This window comes from Accipiter gentilis, chromosome 30 (genome assembly GCF_929443795.1).
Source record: "Accipiter gentilis chromosome 30, bAccGen1.1, whole genome shotgun sequence".
NCBI classification, from domain to species: Eukaryota; Metazoa; Chordata; class Aves; order Accipitriformes; family Accipitridae; genus Astur; species Astur gentilis.
Genome location: NC_064909.1, coordinates 9790890 through 9816910, shown reverse-complemented (window position 1 = coordinate 9816910; position 26021 = coordinate 9790890). Strand labels below are relative to the sequence as shown.

General features: G+C 39.8%; 1 long non-coding RNA gene across 2 annotated transcripts in view; it reads left to right on the top strand.

The window, feature by feature from the left end:
• The first annotated feature begins 5037 nt into the window (after positions 1 to 5037).
• LOC126052648 (uncharacterized) overlaps positions 5038 to 26021 on the top strand; it is a 65468-nt gene continuing 44484 nt past the window's right edge. The window contains exons 1-2 of one of the 2 annotated variants that reach the window (XR_007510113.1): positions 5038 to 9053; positions 25893 to 25996. This is a non-coding gene — a long non-coding RNA (uncharacterized LOC126052648). The remainder of the gene's footprint in view (positions 9054 to 25892; positions 25997 to 26021) is intronic. The other variant, XR_007510114.1, reaches the window with a different exon arrangement.

Here is a 26021-nt window from a genome sequence, read left to right as displayed (position 1 = left end):
AGAATACTAAATAAAAGTTACAAATAAATGGTAGTTCCTCCAAGAGGAAAAAGGGGGTCAGGGCACGGTGTGCAGCTGCCCTGAAAATCACTGTAAGAAGAAAATTCCTTGCGAGCCAAGTGGGTAAGCAGGAGGTGAAAATGCAGAGGATTGCAGAGGTACTGCTTTCAAGACCGTTTCATTAGCAGACTCCAGGTAGGTACGGAGATGAGCAGAACTATTGTACAAACATCCCCTGTTACGTATTGCTATAAGGAATAACACAATATACGCCTGCAGTACAAGAACCTGCTCTGGTAATAGAGTACATTTTAGCAACCTGAGCCGAGAGTTGAGCTTTGGTAGTTAGCGATATTGGCGATTAAAACTAGTGAAAATAGATGTAAACGCAGCGGCACAGCATGCTATGGAAGTGGATATTTGTAGTTATAAAACTGCAGTCTTGGATGAGCTTATAGCAAATCAGATTAAATTTAAGACTGCTAAGTTGTGCTATGGAAGTTCATTTCTGCTGATGGGGCTTGGATTGTTCTGTTTATGTTTGGTTTGGGTTCTGCTGGGTGATTTTATCAACACGTGTTATATACTTTCATGCTGGTTGTTGTAGTAGCAGTTGCCATCCAAAGCCATCTCCGCACAGCAGGTACATCACATCTCCTACTAAGTAAGAGGTGGGCAAACTGAAGGAAACAGGTCTAGAGTTTGCCTGTGGTCGTGCAGCATGAAAACCATAGCAGAGAAAATAGAAAACCTCCGAGCCTTGACTCTCCTGTCAAATGGGGAGTGTTGTCAATGCGAGGTACCATGGCAAACCTTTCCTCCTCCAGCCTTCCTCAGCCACAAACAACTTTTTTACCAGTTCTGGTCCTCATCCAGCTCTGAGAGCCAGTGATGATAATTCGAGCATGCCAACTGTCTGGCCTCAGCAGTTTTTCTTGTGAAATAAAGAATGGGGTGTGACGTGGAATTTTTTTCTGAATTCTTTGAATATGTCTCCTGGAAAACAGGCTTTCTGCTAACAGTTCTGCTATCAGCACATATTTTCTGCATTCGACCCTCTTTCCCACTTGTATTTCTGTTGTACTTTATAGGAAAGTCGCTAACTGGTTATTTTCAGTTATAGTACCCTAGCAAATTGCAGTTAGTTTGTGTTGGTATTTCAAAATTAGATTTCTACCTTCACAGGCTAATCCTAGGAGAAACTAAGTGTCCTCAGCTCTTACGAAACCAGTGATGTTCTGGGTGACCGGCGCATTACTGAATAAGGCCTCATCGGAAGGATATCCAGCCAAAGTTGACAAAATTCTAAATAGAAAGTGCCCCATTCAAAAGCCACTTGTAATCAACAACAAAAAAAAAAGTCAGAAAAAATTAACTTGTTTCTCAAACTACTTAAAAAAATCCTGAGAAATCAGTAGTTTCTAAAAATTTCGCAGAACACTTGAAACAAGTCATCACCACTAAGATTTTGTTTTATTTTTATAGGTTTTTCTTACGGCTTATACACTTTGTAGTTACCTTTTCTGCTATTTATTCAGAACATATGAATTGTAACTCTTCTTTGTACCATTATCACTAGCCTGCAGATAGATATTTTTATTACAGAGAAAAGATATTTCATTGTGGTAACAGCACTCAATTTTGCCTTATCGGTTTTCTTCTTTTGTGTTATTCACATACACAGGGTTCAAAATATTTGCGAGATGACCTCATATTTTTTTTGTTGTTGTTTCATTTTGATCTTGTGTTCCTGGCTGAGAGGATGTGTGTCACTTGCATTTTGAAATGAACTCTGGTAAATACAGCCGCTTCTTGAAAAGATCACTGCTCTCATTTGAGCACAACTTTGCCATAAATATGCAAGTGGGAAGAAAACTATGAAGACTTCTTGTGCGAACTACCCACGGGCTCAGTCTTCTCCCGGTTACAGCACAGTGCTGCTTCTGGATCCTTCCTCGCAGAGCACACGACCTACCTCACAGCCGTACATGACACCGAGTGCCAAAGAAGGATAATTGTATTATAAGACTTTTTTAATTCCCCAACTTACTTCAGCTGTTATCAGCAGCTGGTTACTTCAGCTAGCTGATATGCCTCAGTGTCTTGTAAACATTCGCTCTAGTATTGTGCATTACTCATAGTTGGAAAATCACTTTGACTCCTGTAACATAATTATGTTAATGTCAAATGAGTCAGAGGGAAACAGAAAACTTGTATCAGAGCTGCACCTTAGTGCCAGTTTCTGAATGCTCCTGCTGGCATAATAGAAGTAGGTTAGGGGATTTAGGGTGAAAAACAACTTTCATTTAATGAGTGATGTGAAATTATGATAATGACTCATAAGGAGGCTTGCGTGACAATCAAATTCAGATTCACCGAAACATAAAATTGGTAAGAGAATAGCCTGCCTGATTATTTATAAGAGCAAGAATGAAAAACGCTGAATTTGTGAAGAATGACTTTCACAGGAAAACTTCCGATATCTTTTGCACATGAACAGCTTTTGACATTCATTATTTAGTTCCAACAGCAGTAAGTGATTTATTTAAATTGACATCTTAATTAGATTACATTTCAGAGTCAATCATCTCTGATGTTTTATTAATTCTACCTCTTTCTTGGCTTAGTTAATGCAAGTGATCATTTAGGAAAAACAGCCAACACCCTTTTAGCTCACTTTTGGACCATAATGCAAAAAGGCGGAAGCTCTTCAGCAAGCTAAAAGTTCTTGTAACATATCTTGTCCTAAACTTAAAGCAGTCAAAGGGACAGTAAGAGCAGAATTCGTTCCAGAGTTAAAAGATATGGCAACATGCATCTGTGACACACTGGCTATCTCAAGGCTAAGCCGCAGCATTTTTTTTCCGATAATATACAGAGGCAAGTTATTCTGGTATTTGCCTACCAGGATTTTACATGCTCAAACATATATCAATATTCCCACATGCCAGCCTGATGAATAAGATAATACCATCCAAATGTAAACGGAGGCTTTTTTTTTTTTTTTTTTTTTCAGATGGCTGAAACATCATTCTCGGAACACAAGAGTTTTAGTATTCCCACAGATCCCACTGTGCTATTCAATAAAAAGGCTCAAAACCGAACAAAAGGCAAGAGCTGAAATGAGAATCATAACCAGATATTTTAAAAATCAGGAAAAAAAAAGATCACTCGGGGCAACGTATCAAAAATATTTGTTGATAAGTAACTGCATTTACATTAACGTCCCATTTTGAGCAGCTTAGGAGACAAGACTTACGTTTCTCTGGGAGCTCCATCTCTCTGAGCATTTCCCTTTCATCTGCTGACTTCTCATCTCCTGCCTTTTCTGACTTTCCTCTCCACTTATCCTAGAAACTCAGTTAATAAATTAAATCTCACATGCCCCATAAGAAACCAACTGTTGTTACTAAATTGAGTGGGAATATAAGGTCATGCCATAGGTGACTAAGTACACCCTAGATTTCCCTACGAGCCATGATCTAAATATGATGCCACAGCATCATCTCGACCTTATACTGAGTGAGGGGCTTTATTTCGGAGCACATCCCCGATCCAGGGATAACCTACTATGGACAAGCCCTCAGCTCCCGGCCGAGTCAAAGCTGTGTTTCGTTATGTCAAACACGCTCACGCTTAACGTATCGTCAGAAAACCTTTACTGGGGCGTCCGATGCCTCTGTGTTTCAGCTAGAAACGTACAGAAAGCGCATTCAGGACTTCTTCCTTTGTGAATTAGCGTCGTTTTATTAACGATGTGTATCTGCGGCTCGCCCCACAGAGGCGGACAGGCGCTGTCCACGCCACGCTGCTGCTGCTGGGGCTGCTCTGGGCCAGCACCGGGCGTTCCTCTCCCGCGGGTCCCCGCCAGGCCGGGCCGCAGGGGACCCCGGCCGCCCTCGGGGAGCCGCTCCGCCGCAACGGCCGCTAACCGGCGATGGAGAGAACCGCTCCATCCCGAACCCCAGCCGCGGCAGGCCCGGCCGGTCGCGGCCGCCTCCGCCGAGCTGCCCGGGGAGGAGGACGACCCCGCGCGGTGCCCACGCCGCTTCGGGCCCGACCCCCGACCGGGGGGACACACGCTGGGGAGACACCCCCCCCGGAGGGGTCACGTTCGCCGCCAGGCCGAGCTTCCCTCGGCGGGGCGACACCCGGGCCGGGCCTCGGCACCTGCCACCCGCCCGCGCCCCGCTCCCCGCTCCCCTCGGGGCCGAGCCCGGCCCCTGGGGAGAGCTCCGGGCAGGGACTGGGCCGGGACCGGGCCCCGCTGCCCCTCGCCGGAGCGGCGGCTGCGGCACCGGGGGCTGGAGCCGGGCTGAGCGCGGTGGCTCCGAATCCCCCCCCCCTCCCCTCTCCTCTCCTCTCCCCCGCCAGCTGCGCCCGTCCGTCAGGGCCGCCCCCCGCCCGGGGGCGGGGCCCGGGGACGCTGCCCCTTTAAGGCAGCGAAGCCCCGCGCGCATTCCAACGGCTTTCCCCCCCCCCCCCCCCTCCCCCTCCCCCCCGCGCCGCTCCGCTCCCCGCGCGTCATCGTTCCGGGAAGCGGATGGCGTCATCCCGTCCTCCCGCGGCGGCTGCCGGCGGAGGGGCGGGGACCTGAAACAAAGGAATAAAAATAGAAGGTGAGGGTGGGGAGTACGGTGGCCGGCGGGCGTGGCCGCGGCCGCGTCGGCGGTGACGGCCTCGCTGGGCTCCGTCCCGCTCCCCCCGACCCCGCGCCGGCAGTGCGCGTGCGCAGGCCCTGGCGTTATTTATAGGCGCCCCGCCGTCCCCGCGGGGGGAGGTGACGTGACGTAACGTAACGCGGGGGTGGCCGCGTCGTCGGGGTTGTGCGCGCTGCGTCACGTCACGTGCGTGGCGGTGTTTACAGCAGCAGGGGCCGCGGCCGGCGGTTGCCTGGCGACCGCGCCGGGCTCCTTGAGGCGGCGGGCGGGGCCGGGCCGGGGCTCCCTCGCCCTCCCCGGCCGGGGCTCTCCTCATCCCCCGGCCGCAGGGCTCGGGCAGGGCCGGGCCGGGCTGGGCCGGTGGGCAGAGGTGAGGAGCCCGGCCGGGTGGGAGCGGGGCCCGTTCACCGCCGCGGCTGAGGGGAGGCAGGGCGGGCGGGCGGAGAGCCCGGGCCCGGTACGGCACGGCCCTGCCCTGCCCGCCCCGCGGGGCGTGGAGCCGAGCCGAGCCGCGGCTGGGGCGCTGATTTCTGCGGGTAGTGACGCCTCTGAGTCACGGGAGTCAACAGCTCCGGTTGAATTTACAGCTCTTGAAACAGAGAGAGGCTTCTTTGTGCGATGCCGTCGGTTTTCCGTTATTTGGCATCAGCAAGGGAGCCTGCGACGTCGCTTAACCTCGCTTTGCGGGGAGCCCTGTGAAAGAGTTACTCTCTCGTACGAGAGCACGAGCAGACGGCAAACCATGGTGCTCTTGTTCCAGTACTGTGCTCCCCCAGTAAACAAAAGCAACATCTTACCCGGGGGGATAGTTTCTGTGCCTACTGGAACAATTAATTATTACATAAATATCATGTCGGGGATGCCATTTATGTCACAGCCTTTCTCTTAATTACAGCAATGACAGCAGTAGCTTATATCTGGAATCTTAAAGGATGCTGTTTCATTTCTATTCCAGTTGCCAAGTCCATCTTTGTCAAGAACAGCCTGAGGATGTTCTGTAGCTTTTGTGGCCATGTACTCTTTCTGTGAAAAACCAGAGCCTAGGAGCATTTACACTCCCCTGTAGGAGCTGGCCTTGGCTCTTTTGCCTTGTTTCTAAGGATCAGATCATCCTATGGTTTTTTTAAAAAAAAGCTATAATGACTGTATGTTTGAAAGGAGATTGGGCTGTGTGTACAGGCTTTTAATGGTAGTATTTGGTAGACAAGGCTTACCCACTTGTTATTGTAACTCTTTGTATTTCAGAATCGGGTATTATAAAACTGCTGGGTCCTTTTGACTTTTTTGAGAAGCTGTGCATGAAAGTCAGTAACTGTATGTCTGTCTCCTAAAGCTGTTGCTTTCTGTAGACAGATGAGGCAGGAAATAGATCTTTAGCTTGGGGTGTTATCTTCTCAGGTTGTTTGAGCTTAAGGAAAATGTGGTGGGCCATGTGAAAAAAGGAGCTTGAACTACATCATCAGCAAGTAGCTTCTGGTTTGCTAGTAACTGTGAGCAAGTAAAAGAAGTAGAAAAATTCACCAAGAGTTATGCAATAAGCACCAAATAAAAGTCTCTATAGAAGAGCTGGAAAGTAGGTTAAGACTGCCTGAAGGCAAAATAAGTGCGCCAACTTCTGTCCCCATATGTCTGATGCAGCCACATCAGCATGCACAAGCTCTTAAACTCATCTTTTTTTGTATTTGAAAGATCAAGGCGTTGACCTAAATCTAGACTGGAACATGGGAATATTTTCATTCCACAGTTTAACCAAGTAGTTTATTTGAGATTATTTTCAAGTGTTTTTGGATAGGTTTAGCCAAAGTCTTGACTTGAAGGAAGTAGAGATTCAACCCTTCATGTGTGGCAGTGTAGTAGAAAAGGTACTTGAATAGTCGTTGGCAATCCTTTTTCAGTCTTCCGTTGTAGTAAAGCGGCATATGTTCGCAGAGATTGCATATCCAGTTTGAAGGGCTTTGCTGTGCAGTGTAACGATGATGTGGTGCAGTGCAAACTTAAGCTAAATACTGCTGTCACAGAGGATTCCAAGGGAAGCTGGTATGGTTGTAAAGAGTGGCTGTGCCTTTTATTAGATAAATCTTACAGAGAAGTAGAGGAGAGAAGCGGACAAGCCTTCAGAAATACAAGCTTTTCTCCTTCAGTGGTTTTAAAAAAGAAATTCTAGAAATCTGTACCAAGAAATCTGTGCTGTTCCTAAAATCAAGACAATAAAGCTGTTCTCTATGAAAAACCTGGATTAATTAATCATTTTCTGGAAATTTAATAGCTGCTATTTTTCCATTAAGCTGTTTCTGGCTACTATGAACACCCCTGTCAAACAGAATGGTGTTTGGACCAATATACATGTAGTTGCACGGTTAATTGCTTGAAGTGCAACAAAACAGTCCCAGGATATATTGTCAGTTCTGAAGGTAACACTGTATCTCCTCTGAAGGGGGCATTTACAACACGTACCTCACCATTATAAGGATGATTGTATGCCGATAAAGAAACAGTCTTTTGAATGAGCTACCAGAATACCACTGCAAAGCTTGTTGTAACTCTAAAAAAAAATCTGTACTGATTGTACATCTCTGCCTGTGATGTACTATCCTATACTAGAACCTCTCTGGAAAATAGTTAAATAATCCCCTTTTCCTGGAAAAAGTCCTATGCTTTGAAGTGAAGCTTTCCCAGAATTTTCCTTTTGCCCTTCCTAGCTTTCAGACGGTGCCCCATCAGAAACAACCTTACTGGAAGTTGGTGAGTACTGAGCAGAATCAGACTCTGTGTGAGTCCTGCATAATAATTTGCCCTCTACAGCAGAACTACCACGATCTATGGATTCTACTCATTCTCATCCCAGAATGTGACCTACTTGCTCAAGATACCGAGTGTCCTCATGGGAGTTACTGGGATGAACCCAAACAGCTACAAGGCATTAGAGAGGCTCTCACAAGCTGAAGGACAGAAATGGCCAGTCAGCAGCTAGAGAATATTGTCACAAAGCAATCCAAGTGGACTGATAGAGTGCTTCCAGAACACAAGCCCAGAGCTTAATTTTTTTTAACTGAAACGGACACTTAAAACCTGTGGTTTCAACAGAAACAGAAATTTGGTACTTAATTTTGTCATTATTCTTCCTGTCAGCCCTTTGGTTTCCCACAGGCAATAATTAACAGCTGTTCTTTAAGTTCCATGATGATTAAAGCCCTTCCTCACTTCTAAGTGCTAATTACCCTTTTCTCTAAAAACATCTAGCATTTTAATGTTATCAGGGTATTTTAATTCTTATGAGACTTACGAAGGTCCACATACTTTTAGCAACTTAGATCTATTGATCTGATTTTTAAAAAAATAGATATATTTTCTATTGCTTTCTATGTCCTTGCCTTCTATGTCTGGAATCCATTTTCAGGGCAGAGTAGAAGGAGTTTCTGGTGGAAGTTAAGAAAAAGATATGTATTCTCTGACTCAAGAGGGCTCTTTGTTTTCAAGCAATAGAAATAAAGAGGATCTCTTTTGAGTTTCCCTTAATTATAAGCCTGAGGGTAGAGGGAAAGGAGGAGTGATTTTTGTTTCTCAATATGATGTTTGTGATTTAGTTCTGCCTGGAGGGGTTGCTGTTTTGTTGCTAAATTATAATTGCACCTTTCCTGTGGCTATGGAGGAGATGCGGCTATGTTACACTTCTGATTTGTGGTTGCCCTCCTTTTTCTGTGGGAGCTCTCTAAAAAGGTAAATGGGAGTTATATCTGTGACTTAAATGTGCTACTTTCTCTCCTTCACATTCGTAAGGATTTCCTTTTGGTATGAACCAGAGCTGAATGTCAAGTCAGTTCTTGCAGTCTGGCTTTTTCATTCTAGAAAAAACATGATACATTTGAAATGTATTTGAAATATCATTTTCTCATTAGATCGTTAGGTTATGCAAGGTAGAAGATGGCAGTTACCCTTAAAGCTATTTATTACTGTGGTTGTGAATCTAATGAGGGAAGATGGGATTCAAGAAGGGACATGATAAAAGTTTTTGTAGAAGTGGGTATAGTCTGGATGATGAAGGTATATGAGAAAATTAATGTTTAAAAAAAAGTTCACAAATCTCTCAGTGTGTATAGTTCTATTACTTATGAACAGCCCTTGATCAAGTGTAGGCACTAAGTATTCTGTAGTTTTCTTCTTCATGGGAGTCTCCTGTTTTTCTAGCAGCACCAAAGCCAAGAATTCGTGGCTTTTTGAGAAATGAAGAAATTATTTTATCTTCTTATTCCTTAGGTGATAACTTCCTTTCTCTGAGCAAGTGTAAGCAGAATTATCAGTGATCCTGAGCATTTTTCTTTTCAGGTAGAAAAGAGTAGTTAAGATGTGAGCAAGAAACTTAGAAAATGTACAGTCTACTACAGGGTGTTTTAGGTAAGTCATTTAATGCTTTCTGACAAATAGAGATAGTATGTTTTGTACCTCAGAGCAATGTGGTGAGCATAATATTAAGACTGTTTATCATGCAAATACCTAAGATAAATAGAAATTGCACATTAAAGGCTTTACCTGTTTCTTTTGACCTTTTACTGCTTTCTTCAGAACAGATACTGCAGCCATCTGTATGAACTGGAACAATACAATTCTATTCATAAAATCTGCTGTGGTGTAATAGTATCACAAATCAATTTATTCCATTTGTGACATTTGTTATATTATTGAAAATTTGATTAACTTACCAAAAAAAAAGTCCCTGTTTTATTTCTGTCTTCAAATCTTGGTAACAGTTAAGAGCATTCGTCTGTAACAAATTTTATGATAGTTACCTGTGAATTAATCAAAGTTTAATTTGTATCATAAGGTTATTGGAGCTTTTCATTTAACATTAAACTATTTCATAATTCTATTAATTTCTAATTGACATTTTGTCAACTAGTGCATTCACAAGGTCAGTGCAGGATTGTTACCTGGTAGTGTTTATCATGACAGAATGAATTACAGAATTTATGAACTTTTTGTTGTTACTGCTGCTGTTTACCAACAGCGTGACTTGCAACTTTACATTAAATGTGACTCACAAAGTTCAGAAATAGATTAAGCCCTATCGCTGCGTTCTCCATTCTAATCCTTCCTGCCCCTCACCTCCTTGCCCACCGCCAAATGAAAGTTTCTAAGACTGTAAAGTCAAAATGTTTCCCATAAATCTTCTTGATGCAGCTCAGGCTCTTTGAAACTTTTGTTCTGTTCTGTTTGTTTCTTCCAAAACTTCCTGTCACTTCCTCTATATCCACTGGGTCCCTTTTTGTTTGCTCTGGCGTGATATTTGCCTTTATCTAGGACTGCCAGTAGTCTGGAACTCTGGTTTTCAACTGTTATTAAAAAAATGTGGATAACTTAATAAAGTACACAAAGAAACAGCTGTAGTATACTGTAAATCACAATGGGAAATATATTTCGCAAAGCAGCTGTATGAAGAAGTTTAAAACAAGTTAAAAACCCATTGTTTTCCCCAAAGGCTCCTGTTTTTATAACTGTTCAGGTTCATACATTCTTTTGAACTTGTCTTTTGCTTTGGAACACCTTACTAAATGTGAGAAGTTGAAAACGGACTCAGTAGATCATGACTACCATTTTGAAACTTCCATAAACAACGGGGCACTGTGTACTGTGGAACATTGATCTTAAGTGAGCACAATGCTTACTCATTCAGTTGAATGCACAGCAGAAGCAAAACCATGCATGAGCATGTGTCAAGGCAATATATTTAAACATTATCAGCAGAAATGCACCATACATCTTGCACTGTAGGAGAGAATTGTTGCTTTGTGAGAATTTAATCTTTCATTTCTTTGACTTTTCTGCATGTTCAAATCTCAAAATAATAAGTACTGCAAATAAGATAAAGCTGTTTTCCAAGTGGGGCGTGATCCTGTACCTGTTGAGCTCCGTGACAGTTCTCGCTAACTGAAGTGATGCAGGACTGGGTGTGTAGGTTCTTGGATGGCAGTTTGCTCATTCTTAAGTTTCCTTTCTTCATATGGATTGATGTCTGACCAAAAGCCACAAGTTTGGCTGCTAAAACACACAACATACACAATGTTAAAAGTGAAGATTGTTTTAAAATTTGATTCCATTTGAGTAACTACTTTTAAGATCATTTCAAGATACTGATTTTGTTTGTAGTCTACTGCTTTTCTCCCTAGTACCAGGTATGTAAATTATACTTCTGGTCATTGATTTGTGTTTGAACTTAGGTAACTTCTTATATCTATCTTGTTGTAAGCAGCATCTTCTAAGGCTTTATAATTAGCTTTTGTCTAATTTTGCATACTTTCTGGAACTGTGAGATTTCCCACAAAAGCTTGGTTCTTCCCTCCTCCCGGTAAAATCACTAACTTTTGAAAATGCATTTCAGTGATACAGCATGTCTAATTATAAGTTGATTTTTTTTAAAGCTTTTAAATTTTATTTATGTTATAAACAATGAAATGTTTTTTAAAGATTGAGTTGCATACTGCTTGAATATTATTCAAGACTCTACTGAAAACTTATATTTATTTCACTTCCACATAATCTATCATTGTTTTATTCACATTTTAGAAAAAGAAATTGCAATAATTCATCATGGTAGTTTATGTTCTAAAAGCCCTTTGTAATCCAGAAAGGTAATGATTTTTAGTCTTTGTGCAATACTAAACACAGTACTTTAAAATAGGTCTAGTTTTGCTTTAACTTCTGTAATTCAGATTGCTTTTAGTAACTGTGATTACAGTGTAGTATCCTGCCCGCCTCCTGGTCAGTTATGCCATCTTTAGTGCAATCTTGTAAGGGCTTGAAAATGCAGATAAAGAAATCCAGGTTTTATTCTTTTGCCACTTCATAACTGCTGTAGAGTTTTGTTGTTTCATGATTGCTGTTCTGCTTAAATGCTAAGTTATTTAGCACTGAAAAGAAAGTCTTCAGCCGTTGAAAATATGAGTGAATCTGTAATAAAGGTTATTGTGATTAGTTTTTATGTTGTTGTCAGTTCATTGAAAAAAATGTAATTTCAAATCTAGAAAGGCATATGCTTGTTTATTTAATGATCCCTTAGACTGTGTTCCTGTGTCACTGAGATCAGCGATAATAGGTTGAGGTAAGAATTTATTATTAAAGGTAATATTTTTAAGTTCATTGAGAGTTTTATCACTAGTGGATAATATTCTGCACCCAATGAAGCAGAAGTTATCACTTATTTCAGAAGGAATTAGGGTGAGGCTGAATTTGCTGAAAGGTCTGTTTTCACTCAGACTTGGAATATGAGGGTTATCTGTTGACATGTATGTAAACAAACTGGTGTGAATACCAACCAGATGTTTCTTAGCAATATTTTTAATAGTAGATTTGAATCATAAAACAAGGTGACATGTTTTTTTAATTGGTATTTCTGATTTCACATTGAGGAAAAGTGTATTCTAAGGTACAGTATTCCAAGTGTTACTTCGCAAGTTCTTGTCCAGTTACAAATAGCAATCATGTACAATATTAAGTGCTGCAATGAAACTCTAGATACAAAATAGAATGGCTGTCTGTATGAAAGAAAATAAATCATGTTGACATGAAACAAATAAGTACTCTTTTTAAATAATTTTCAGCATTTAAACGATTAAATCTTGTTTTCCATGTCCACTCCCACTGCACACATGAGAGGCTATACACAAGTAGCTGATGATGTCTAACGAAGAATCTAGTACTGAAAAACACTTGGGTATTGTTCAACTGTATTTACCACACCTAGTTGCATTGATTTGAGGATACCTTATTGTTATAAAACTTCCACTGTGGTGTTAATTATATTCCTGTAAACCCTCCAAGAGTGACAGTGGAGATAATGTATGTCCCCAATCTTACAGTCTCTTCTCCCCTCATGACTGGGCTTCACAAGGCCAAGGAAGAGGTGGGACAGTCCTGTTTTGAAGCTAATCCCTTCTGTATAAGAGTGGGTTAGCTGCGCCCATACACTATGGTATTGGAATACATTAGTGCTGTAGGTGTTGATTTATATTATTTCTAGTAACAGGAGTAAGGGATGTTACTTGGGGTTGTTTTTACTTTTTTTTTTTTTCCCCTCTTAACATTTTTCAAAGATGAGTTTGACAGCTCCTGCTTTATTATAGTGCTCTGGTGTTTATAACAAACATTTTATTGTGATGATACTCTTATTTTTAATAAGACCTATAATTTGGACAATTAATTACTATAAACTGCCCCTTTAATCTGTTGTAGTGTTAACTCTTGATTCATTCAATCACAGGAGTTTTGCTGTTAATATGATGGGGAAGATGGCTCTCGCATGGTCTTTGCCTGGTTTTGCTAAATACTTAGATCCATAACAGAGCATTAATTTCTCACATAATTGGATTATCAGTTTATAACAATGCAGTAAGTTAAAGGAGAGCAGTCACACAGAGGCAGAAATATTTTCTGCCCTTTCTTCACAGTCTCCTTTTGTTTTCATTGTATGATACAATATGCAGAGAACACGCTGAAAGCAACTTGTGTCCCTTTTTTTGGTATCTTCAGGTACCTTTTCTCCAAACCTTTTTCTCCAAAGCTTAATGGTTTATGAAGGAGTCTTATAACATCTGACACTGGAGATGACCTGAGGATTTGCAAGTTATGCTGACAATTGTGTTAGTGAAGTATAACATTCAAATTTGACAGTGTGTCCTTCCTGCTTGTATCTGCTTTCTGAGAACTTCCATTTTAGGATGTTCAATATTAGTTCACTTTCTGATAATTGGCATTCTGATAATACAGTATAAGTTGTACATAATGTTTCGCTGTGTACAGATGGGTGCAGATTGGAACCAACTTTACAAAGATCAGATGCGTCCTTTTCTGAAATACACTATGGATGTCTATACCATCTAGTCATGCACATGCAGAGATACCCAAGTTCTGAATAAGCTCATGGTAGCCATATGTCACGGCACAGTGTCTAGTTTGGGTCTTTGATGTGGCACAGTGCTGTTGTGATTGAGTTAATGTTGGAACTATGGCTGAGAAAATATACAAGCTCATATTGCTTATTATAAACTTACCTTTAACATTTTTGAAAAAGGGAAGTTCTGGTTTACGAGAGGATAGAGGCAAAGAACACTTTGTACAATATGCTTACGCCATTCCATTAAGATAAATTCACTAAGAATATAAACTGGCCATAAAAATGTAATAATAACTTGACCTTATACACTGAACTATGGGTACGTAAAATGTAGTACAAAAATGTAGTTAGGCATTTACGTGCTTGTATAGCTTTGTCAATATAGTTCAGCTGCACAAAGAATATGTTCATGTAGTAAATGGTTGAGGCTGCTTTTTGTTTAGGTTTGCTCATGCATTTTTTTTTTTTTTACTCTAACTGCTTGCTGATGTTAACCCCTTGCAGAAAGGTAAGAGTGTCTTGAATAGCATCAGTTTCTTGGGTGAACAAGCCATAGGTATTAGCAGATGCACTAACATGTCTCCAACAGTGACAATGGTTTCTACCATTGTTTGCGAAGCCTGGGTTTATAAACTTTAACCAACATGAAGCTGAAACAGCTGCCAGATTTACTGGCAATTAACTTTATTTGTGAGTGCTCAGAAGTCTGGGAATCTGACTATTCACAGGCAATATGTCAGTTTGGGAACTTCAGTCATCTTTATTTAGTGTGTATCCAAGGGTTTGATATCAACTGGTTTGGGGTTGAGTTGTTTTTGCGTCATGGCTTGTTTGATCCAAATGCTATTGAAAGCAGCACAAATCTATCCATTGACTTTGATTAGTTGATCACCATAGGACATAATAAGGGTATGCTGATTAATTCTCTGCAGTTCCTAATATGCACCCACACATAATGGAGGACCATTCGTGGCCATTGTCACTATTAGTCAGTTTCCAGTAATACCTCATTTTTATTTTCAGGCTGAAACCCCCGATCCTACACAGTATTACAATAAACCATGTAAATAAAAAGTTCTTGACACATAATTGGAATAGTAGGAGCAACATTTTCTAAACTTGGACCTTTCCCAAAATCATGCTCACAGATCCATGTGACGTGTTACAAAAGCTACTGATTTCATTGTTTGGTTTTTGAACATGACTTTCAACTTGTAGACAGCTGAAGGTTGCAGCAGCCTGTAAGCAGAAGGGCACAAAGGGCAGGGTGTTGCGTAGCAAAATTTAACTGTGACTCAGCTTTTGCTGAAAGTAACGCTCATTTCATTTCTCCTACTTCTTCCTGATTATCAAGAAATGCCCTACAGCACTGGAGTAAAGGAACACTGCCCATTTAAAGAATACTTTCAAAACTTACTAGAAATGATGAACTGCAGAAAAGTAAAGCAGTAACTAGCAATGTTCCTTTCTTAGTTGTGAAATTTGTGGGAAGTACTCATGCTACAGTGCTATTTCTAATTTTAGGAGCAAAATATCTATCATTTCTTGTACATAGATGTCATAAAAATTGGACAAAGGTAAAAAATTTTTGTTAAGACATCCCCTAATATAATTCAGCTTTGCTATAAAGATATTGGACTGGGATAGTAGGGAAGTATTTTTGGAAGACCTAGGCAAAGTTCTTCCACTGAGAGCACCTGTGTTTTCCATGCTTGGTATGTGTGTATCTCAGACATCAGAGATGGAGAAATTGGTAGCATCAGGACAGAATGGGCACTCATGCAGAGCTTTCTGACCTTTCTTTGACGTGGATGAGAACTGGTGCTCTTACATTCCTTGAACAGCTCTCTGTAATGTAAGTAGCGTAGTGTTAAATAGGTAGGTTTGTAGGAGTACTCTTCTTCATTAAGTTTGCCTCTGATTTCTTTATGTTACTGTGGACCATGGATTCTACACAGCCCTTTATACCACAAGAATTCCAGAGCTTCCATGGCAGTAGCCCCTAGACCTCTTTTCCACATTTGCCACAAAACAACAGAGTGGAGGTAAACATAGCACGTTTGCTTAAAAGAAGGCTTCGGAAGCTACCAGAGATACACTAACAGGATTATTTTCTTGAATCTTTTTCCCATCTTCTGTTTCTGACGAGGAATGCCTGGTCAAGAATCACAGGATTATTTAGATTGGAAGGGATCCCTGGAGATTATCTATTTCAAACCACTGCTGAAAGCATGGCCTACTTAGATTAGTTTGCTCAAGGCCTTGTCCAGTCAGGTTTTGAGCATTTCCAAGGATAGAAATTTTACATCTTCCCTCAGTAACTTGTTCCAAGGTTTGACTGCCTTCATGGTGAATAAATTTGTAATACCTAATCAAAATTTCCCTTATTGCAACTTGTGTCCATTGCCTCATGTAATGCAGTCCTTTCACTGCACATTTCTGAGAAGAGTTTGATTTTTATCTTCTCTATGCTCTTCTATTAGGTGACGGAAGACTGCAATAGGACTCCTCATGACCTTCTTTTCTTAAAGCTGTGCAAGCTTGTCTCTCTCAAGAGTGCTGCTTTAGTGCTATTTAACTCTCCTCTGTAAGGTTGAAGGTACGTGTCTTATCTTTGGACAAGAGGTTTTTTCTGTCCTCAGGGCATTTTTGTAAGATTCCCAGAGCAGTAGCTGAAGGATCACTGAAAAGCCTCAAGACAGGAAAATATATTGGGATATCTCAGGTAAAATCGTCTGACCTTTACAATGGGCAATAAGAAAAAGAGCCAAGGCTTGGTACTTTCCACAAACAAGACTGGCCCTATTGTCTGTTATTACAGCCAGACACAATGACATAACAAAATTGGTTGAAACTCTATGTATCCACCCATCCACCTCCCCTTTTGTTAATCTCTAGGACCTTTCTGGTGCTACTCCTGCTAGAGATCTATGTGACAGCATTTGTTCTACGGAGGAAAATTTTTTTCTTACTTCCCTTGTCTCTTTCGTTATGTATCAAAGTATTCTTCCCACTACTGAGAGCTTTAGCATGTTTAGTAGTTCTAAACTGGGTATTCCTTTCCCTTCTTTGACTCCAGTGCCACTAGAGATTGAAGTGTAGGCTCGAAACCTCTAATGTCATTTTTCTTTGAGGTAGGTGCCTGCATTGGCATTGCAATCTCTACTGATGTTAGAAGCAACATCAGACTGGCAACAGCATGCTATTTTTATTCCTCTTGATATAGTCTCACCTGTGCCAATAAACTACTTACACTCACAGCTAAATACCAGATCTGCTGGAAATGCTGCATGAGGTAGATCCAGGAGCAGTTCTCACATGTTTTCTCTGCCATTCTCTACCCTTCTTCTCAGCTGGATACATGTTTTCTTGAGGTGGAGGGAACAGAACAGGATAAGATAAAAGGCTGGAGGTTACTCTAGGTTGTACTCTGGAGAATTGCCATTACAGGTTCGCCTTGCTGCTACAGGGCAAGGGTGGCTGCTGGGGACTGCAGTTCTGCCACTCCAGCCCCACAATGCATGCTGTATTCAGACAGTATCTCCAAGGAAAGGAAGATGTCAAAATGGTGGCTTTGGGCATTATTCCTTACTCTGCGTCAATGAGAAAGATCACACCCTTCACTGCTACTTCACAGGGAAGCTTCATGCTCTTCTCCTCTCCCCAGGAACACTTACTTTCAGCAGCTCTCTCCAGTAGCTATTAACTGCTTCACAGAAGCTCAGTGTTGCAGTCAACTTGCTGAGATGAGCCCAAGCAACTTAAAAAGCAGAAGAGCTGCTGCTTTGAGAAGCTTCTGCGGGAGACTGATACTTGCTACGCCTTTTTTTTTTTTTTTTTTCTCCCAGATGCCTGATTCCCAGTTTGTGGACTGATAATCTGGACTGCTGGTCCAGATTATGTATAAGAAATTTATTTCCATGGCAGAGAATAAATAGAGCCAAAGACAGGTCCTTGGAACTTGTAGCAGTAGTCCTCTTTGCCATGGCCTGGTCTAGGTTGTACCTGTTCCTTTTTATAGATGGTGCTGCTCTACTAATTTTCTAAACTATGGGTCATCTCTTCCATCATCTCCAAGGACTGTAATCAGCTCTGTGTCTCATTTGTACAGGGTTACCTTCCATATGTGAGCAGGTGTCTTACAAGGTAGAGTTCAGAAAACTTGCCATCATGTAATCTGCGCATAGAATTTTCTCATCATCACAGGACAAAATCCTGAAATAGTCTTTTGCTATGTCAGATGATGTTGATAGTTGCTAAAGGGTTGCAGATGTTTCAATGCTTCAGGATGGCTCAATGGCTAGTCTTCAGCCCCTGGTGCTAGGTGAGGTCAAGTCTATTTGGCAGTGGTCTGATTACTATGGAAGACCTTGTTAACTCTTAATAGATCCAAACTAATGTACTTCTTGCTAGTACCAGTGCCTTTTTTTTTTTTTTTGTCTCTTTCTACAAGGGCAAAGACCTTTGAGGTTTTATCCATATTTTTGACAAAAAGAAGTACTGACTTCATTGATACTATTTATCCTCCATTTTCATAGAGGAGAGGGAAGGTTTACAGCCTCAACTGTTTGTCTAACCCTCTGTGTTATTCTAAACTGAAGCCTCGGCATTATCCTGTTTATTCCACGGGTGGAAAAAATAAAATGTATACCTGCTTATCCATGGATACTTTCTAACAAATACTTGCTGGATAGTATTCTCTTAATGAGGAGCTAAAGTGTCAGCTTGTTATAAGGGGTTTTTTATTACCTTACTATTACGTTATGATTACCTAGGTTATGTTACGTAGATTACGTTACGATTTCTAAATAGCACACGCAATACAGTAGGGAAGGCAACCTTTTTTTGTAATTCTGCAAACTAATTACTTGGTCACCTATTTGTATCATTGCAAAACACTGTTACTTTGAGGGGTGATGCATCAACATGTCTTCTAAATAGACTGTGATTCTCGGGATCTATGAAGTACATTTTGAAAGTCATATAAAGAAGAATTATAAACACAAGCAAAGTATCTATTTTCCTTTTTTAGAATTGCCTGCTCTGTGAGGAGTGTTCTGCTTTTTTTTTTCCATTTTACCACGTGTATCCATTAATAATTTCACATGATGAAATGGAAAACAGGTTAGAGTGCTATCTGCTCTGGTCAAAATCACACAAAAAGGGGTCATTCCACTCAGTGCCAAGAAAAATCTGGCTCTTGTGCCCAGGAGATGCTTCAACCAAGAGTAGAAGAGATGTATCTACTCTGAGAACAAGATACGAAAAGGTTAGTGTCCTGGTTTTGGATTGGATAGGTTAGTAGCTGGTATAGTGCTATGTTTTGGGTTCAGTGTGAGAAGAATGTTGATAACAAACTGATGTTTTCAGTTGTTGCTAGGTAATGTTTATACCAAGTCAAGGATTTTTCAGCTTGTCATGCCCAGCCAGCAAGAAGGCTGGAGGGGCACAAGAGGTTGGGAGGGGACACAGCCAGGACAGCTGACCCAAACTGGACAAAGGGGTATTCCATATTGTGTGATGTCATGCCCAGTATATGAACTGGGGGGAGTTGGCCAGGGAAGGGGGGGAGGTCGCTGCTCAGAAGCTAACTGGGCATGGGTTGGCAAGTGGTGAGCAATTGCATTGTGCATCACTTGTTTTACATTTTCTAATTCTTTTATTATTGTTGTTGTCATTTTATTATTGTTACTATCATTATTATTTTCTTCCTTTCTGTCCTATTAAACTGTTCTTATCTCAACCCACGACTTTTACTTTTTTTTCTGAATCTCTCCCCCATCCCACTGGGTGGGGGGAAGTGAGTGAGCAGCTGCGTGGTGCTTAGGTGCTGGCTGGAGTTAAACCATGACAGTTAGTAACTGTTTTTCCCTTCTACGTAGTACACATCCCTGGCCATATAATGTTCCTCACAATGGAAAATATTGCTGTCTTTGAGAATCATATACAGATAAAAGTCAGTATAAAGAACCATTGCATTGCTTTTTAAATATAAATGTGCATCTCTTTGGGGGGGATGGGCTACTTTTTCTGTATTAGCAATACTTACTATCTCTCTGATTAATGTTGCTGTTTTCAAGCCTAGGAAAAGAAATGTATTGAAGCAGATTGTAGAGCGTATTTTTGTTCTGTGCAGTAATGTTGCTTTATTTCTTTGTAAGAGACAATTAGATAACAAAGCATGTCTTAGAATATTGTAGTGACATCTCTTTGCTCAGATTACGTTTTCAGAAGGAAAATTTTCTGATAGAACTTCTTTAATCTTCTTAGGTATTAGTGTTTTTCTTGATTAAAGTCTCATTTCCTACTTGAGAAAAAAGAAATGGGTAATAACTGTAACAGAGGAAAAAAAAATGTGGTTTTTTACTAACATTTCAGCATGATTGTGTACTGATTCTACATTTAGGACCCATTTTTTGGTCTTCCTTGCCCCGTGTACAGATATCGGGACAAGAGAGCAAAAAGGTCTTGTCTTCCTCCCTGTACACCGGTTCTCTGTCTTTTTGCCTCATAGTTGTTAAAGCATCCTGCCTCCACGTTCCTGGCTCTTGTTCACAGTCTGAGCACAGAAGTCATTCAAAGGGAGGGGGCAGTCAGAATGCTTTTGTGTACATATAGGCAGCTCACTTGTAATAATTTATAAGGACTGCATCAGGAGCACAAATTTGGGAATCTGGAGAACAGCCCTAAGTTGTGCTGTTGGTTGTATGTGGCCCTGACTCTCACTGAGGAAGGTGCAAGCCACCTCCCTTACATCATTGTACCACTGCTGGCATAAGAACAACAGTGAATCTCAGTTGGACAATCTGTAGGTATTGAGATAAACCACATGGTAAGGACAGCCACTGTGAACTTGTTGTCTCCAGACAATGGGCTTTTTTTTTTTTTCTGCTGCGTAACTCATGTACTCAAGTTAGTCTAAACAGGGACCACAGTGCAAAGTGATGTGTGAGATAATGTGTCCGTACAAGAAATCCACTAATTTTTGTGTGCTAGGGTGAATTCAGTTGCATATTTCCTGGATTCTTTTATTACAGTAGATTTTGCTACTCTCTGAATTATTAGTGGATTGTTTGTTCTGGAGACATGGAAGTAATTGTGAATAACTGTGAAACACTAGTAGCATATAAGCATTGTAAGCAAGTATCCACACTACAAAGTCATGATGTGAGCAACTGATGAGTTGTGTAAATTGACCTTTACCTGTGCGTTAATTTTCCAGTGCCATATCAAGCTAGGGTGGTTTGGTTTTTTTCATGTATAGATAGGACTTAAGGTCAATATTTAACTTGCAACTTGAGCTAAGATTACAGCAAAACTGAATCTAATATCAAATTTCAAAGAAGCCTGCAGGAGTGGCTCTTAGATCAAAAAGTAATAGTTGATCCGACAAGCCAGTCTCATTCACGTATGGGCCTTTTGAAGAATGAAAGTATTAATTCCTATAAACATAAAGGCAAAACCTAGGGAAGTGAGGGTGCATATCGTCCAAGCACGTACTCGGAATTAAAGACTACAAGGAAACATAGTTATACATTTGATTTGCTGATCTTGTGTAAGGATTCAAATTGTATTGCTATTGTAAAGCTTTCAATTCCATGGAGCTTCTGACTGCCCCAAACAGACCATTTTGCTAGCCATTGCTGAGCTCTGTGCTGCCCCACCTAGATCGCTACAAGTATCCCAGCAAATTATTCTAAAGCTAGAACAGACATGTCTAGATTATACTGCAGCCAATGTTATGACTGCATTTTTAATTACTGTGAGTTAACATAATTTTTTCCTTTATGAGGGCAACCCGTGGAGACACTTCTCTTTCTCTTTGATTTTATTGTTTCTGTTGGTAGAAGATAAAAGTGACTCAAACTAAAGGAGTATAGAAGTTCTTTTTCTTATGGAAAAAAAAAAAAAATGCCAGTGTGAACACAATCTTACATGAAAAAAATAGTATGTCAGTTGCACTTCACACTTTTAAAATTCTAACCAATGATGTACACAAGAGGTTTTAAACTGACTTTAAACAGGACCTTATGATGCGTACATCTTGGGTAATTCTGGACTTTCTAAAAGCAAATACTGTGTTACAGAATTATTTTTACACATATCCAGATTTAGTCATGTGTAGATTAACTATAGATAGCTATGTAGATGTTTTGTGGTTAGAGAAGTGACATAGCAAGCAATATAGAAAACTGAAATGGGCCATATTGAATTAATTTTCAGTGTTTGACTTAAATTCATAAAGGATTTGGTTAAAACCTTAAATTCACTCATTCTCAACAGGTAATAATTAGAACATTGCTATTTATAGGAGGAAAAAATGGCTTGCTAGAATACTACATGACCTGAAGTTTTCTAGTCTAAATATCATTTAATCTAAATATACTTATTAGTGACTCAAAAAAAGTTTTATGTTAAATAAAACTACACACTCAAAAGTCACTTGACTGAGATACAATATGTTTAGAGAATAGCCAATTTATGAACAACCACCAAAACAATTCTTTAATGAGGACAGTAGTTCTGCTTTATAAGAATGCTCTTCTGGGAGGTAGCGGTATGCTGAATTTCCATTAGTTTCCCATGTGAAAGTGGTCTTTCTGTTCCCTTCATAGCTGCACATTTTTATCCACTGTTGCCTTCATGAATCTTAGTTTCCCTCTTGGCTGCGTGCACTGGGAGATCCTGTTGGCAAAAGTGGAATATGGCTATGCCCTGGAAAAATAGGATTTCTGGATTCTTGTTTGTTCCCTGTACTGGATGTGCAGTGCCTGTTCTTTCATTGCTCTGAATGCTGAGCAGACATTGTGCTCCAATATTAATCCTGCATAGATAACTCTTCCTCCTAGGTCAGCAGGAATGTTCATGGAAGGGCTCAATACAGTTCTGCATTTCCATTTTCAGTTACTGTTGAAATGGCCATCTCTTTTACCTGATAATGCGAAGTTTTCAGACAAAATTGGGCAATTCTGTTCCATTTGATGTTATCAGTTTAGAATTTAAATACTTAATGCAATTCATATACATTATTCATAATTATAAAATATAGTTACTTAATTAATCAAGTACATTTCAAAATACATACAGAACTGTTCAGGATAACCATCCAGTAACATATCACGTATGGCTATACTAATCCATAAACTTACCTCACCTGCCAGATTTTTCACAAAGTAATGTCAAACTCATTATATTTTGCATAACAATTTATTTGGTTTTTTGAATGCATAAAATGTGGCTAGCATTGTTTTAATGTGTATATGGATGTGATTCTCCATATGACGGGGTATCAGTGGGAGTGCTGCTGTTAGAATAGGATCAGATGCTCTGTTCTGTATGGTAGGTACAATATCTGTATTTAAGATAGGTTGGGTACAAATTCAAGATTCTGATATCTGCATTTCAATGTACATATGTATTAGTATACCTTGGTGTACAAACCACTGTATTCATATACATTCTTTACAAAGCTGGTATTCTAGGTGAGAACCAACCATACAGTTTGGTAACAAGTAATTTATTTTATGTGTATGTATGAATACATATAAAAACATCATTTATATCTAACTATAACTTACTGCTATTCCAATGGATTTTATATTTTTAACTTTTTTATTGGTTGTAAATGAGATTAATTTTCCAGTTTAACATTTTCTGTATGACTTTCTAATCAAGAGTTCTATCATGCAGAAAAAGAAACCAAGGAAAGTTATTAAAACCTACTTGGCACAGATAGTGTATTTAGATTTCCATGTAGTGGATGTTGCCCTATATTGTCATGTGTAAATGAAATCTTTTTACAACTGATTGTTTATTAGAATTGCAGAGCATATTACAAAACAACAGTCATTTACAATAAATCTTTAGTTTTCAATCTCATGTTCTAGTAAGACTGTTTGGAAAGAAACCAAGTATTGGGATTTTGTGTGACTCACTGGTAGGTAATTCTTAATCTCTGAAGAACATACATTCTACAGTCCTTGGAAAGTACACTGTTGATAGTATAGGAGGTATTTGAATTGCTTAATGTATTACCAAACACTTGATTAGTAAATAATGCTTTACCTAAGTGAATTTTGCTTACAGAGAAATTCCATGCTAGATACAGTATACCACAGACTTAAAAGTAAATGAGAACGCGTTTTGTTTTTCTCAAATCTGTGATCTGGAATGACAGCATAAGGAGGGAGTTATGCTGTGCCAGAAGCTCTTGGTAAAATCCAAAACCCCCACAAAATACATCTAGTTTCATGTTTTGTTGTGTACTCTGTATGTGAACAAGCTCATCCATGCTTGCAAATCTTTTAAAAAGATGTTAGTATTATTACTGATGTGGATGTCTAGAAAATGTGTGCTAATGTATACAAACATGCAGAGTACGTATTTCTGATGTTGAAATAGTAGAGAGTTAATGAAATAGCATGATTTTGTGGCAAGACCAGCAAAAATGTAATTATTCAGAGACAGGGTTGTGAATGATTTTGGTTGGTTTTTGACATTAAACTTTTTGAAGTTAATTTTGTTTCATGAAGAAGTCTGGTTTTGGAATGAGATATATGTTAGGTTTTGTAAACTTGTTCACAGTATTTCCTCTCGCTACCAATGGTTCTTATACCATGTGTGCTAAACCAAACAGTCCAGGTTCCAGATGAATGTTGGTGTCTACAATACAAACATCTGTTTCATCTTCCTTTAGTACTGGCGAGTTAGTTCCTCTGTAGAACTCTAAGTTGTCAATGGAAAAACTATCCGTCTATGAATTAATCTGGTGCCACTATCCCCAGTTACTCCGGCTTCAGTACAGTACTTCACCACGTAAGATTCAATGTGGATATTATTTTAAACCAGGCCTTGCTCTGCTAATAGCATTTAAAGTTGCTACTGCTCCATACAGAAATGTTTTAGGTTTTTCATAGGTGAATATACTAAACAGGTTCTTATAACCTACTTTACCTAACTTAACCTTTTTTATTTGCTATGTTTTTGCTTTACCTGGGTTATTCCTTCTCCTCCTATAATCCCATATATCTGAAAGTTAGCTGTAGAAACCTTTGCTAAACTTCTCATAGTGTGACTTTCTTCATGGAAGTCACATGTTGTATTTAGTTGCTTACTTCATTGGGCTTACTTGCTTAAATGCTCTGCTGTATCAGGGTTTAAGGATTTAATCCTTTACAACACCTAAGTATTGCATCACATACGAAAGATTAAAAAAGCCAGTGACCAGGCTGGATAATGCTAGGAACCCAATTTCTGTATTAATCTGATGAGAACTGTGAGTTAATTGTAGTCCTCTCAAGACAAGTTAATTTTCCCTCCCTATTTCATTTCTGGTTTGAGCCTTTGAGAATTTGGATTTCGCTGAAAGCAGCTGAAAACTGGGGTTGTTTTGTGAAGTACGTTAAAAAGGCAGGATCAAAGTTTGTAAATAAAAGTTCTGCATAGAATCAAATACAAGATTTTTATTAGAATATTTGTTGGAGTTTTGTATTAGAGTTGTGAGATTAAATTCACTCTATCAAATAAGAAACAAATTACAGTCTCTTTTGTGCAAGGATCTGTCATCCTTATATAAGCATAGATTCAGGTTTTTCTCTAAGTCCACATCCAGTGGTTTTTATCACACGTTTTGTTTTCTGCCCTGAGTATATGTTGGGAAGGTAGTTGTTACACAGGCTTTCCAAACAATTTCCTTGTTGCAATGAGCTTGCTGCCAGGCCTCTGAAAAAATTCAGAAAATGTATTCAGCCATATTTATTAATTCAACAGAATGATATCAGCGATACTGGCTGAGCAAAGTAAAGTCTAACATTAACATTTCTCTGACTAGAGCACCTTAATTTTTCATGAAGCCATACTGTTTATTCCAGAACTTCAAGGAATGTGCTCAGTATTGTTTTGAAATTTCTAACTGTTTGTAATTATATATGAAAGATCTAGTTTCTGTTATTTGATTTTACTTAATATATCTTAGCCCCCTGGAGCACTTCTAGATGGTCAAGCAAAGAAATTCAGAAGCCCTCACTTAGAACAGAAAAACAGGGGCTTGTAGTTTGGGGGAAAGGAATAATGAAAGGCAAGGGAAGCTACAGTTGGTGACATGGATGGAATTAGGATTGGTGAAATGAGGATTCTGGTAGGATTTTTTTGTTGTGAGAAAAGACAATTTTTCAAATGCAAGATGCTTTCTTAGAATGAAAAGGATTCTCATTGTCTTGTTGAGAAGCATATGAGCTGCTCCATTTTATCTCTGTTTTCCAGCCAAGCTAGCAAGAGCCTGAGGGAAGCATGGAGATACACAGTTATTTCATTTACTAAAATGCATCTATTATTTCTTTATTTTCGAGGCCTCCTTGTGCAGGAAGCTTCCAGATCTGAAGATCAACGTTCACTGCTTCACATGTCCCAAACTGAAAAATATTCCACACATGAAGTCTTGTAACACCTTGCAGTAAGACACTTGGAGCCAATTTACA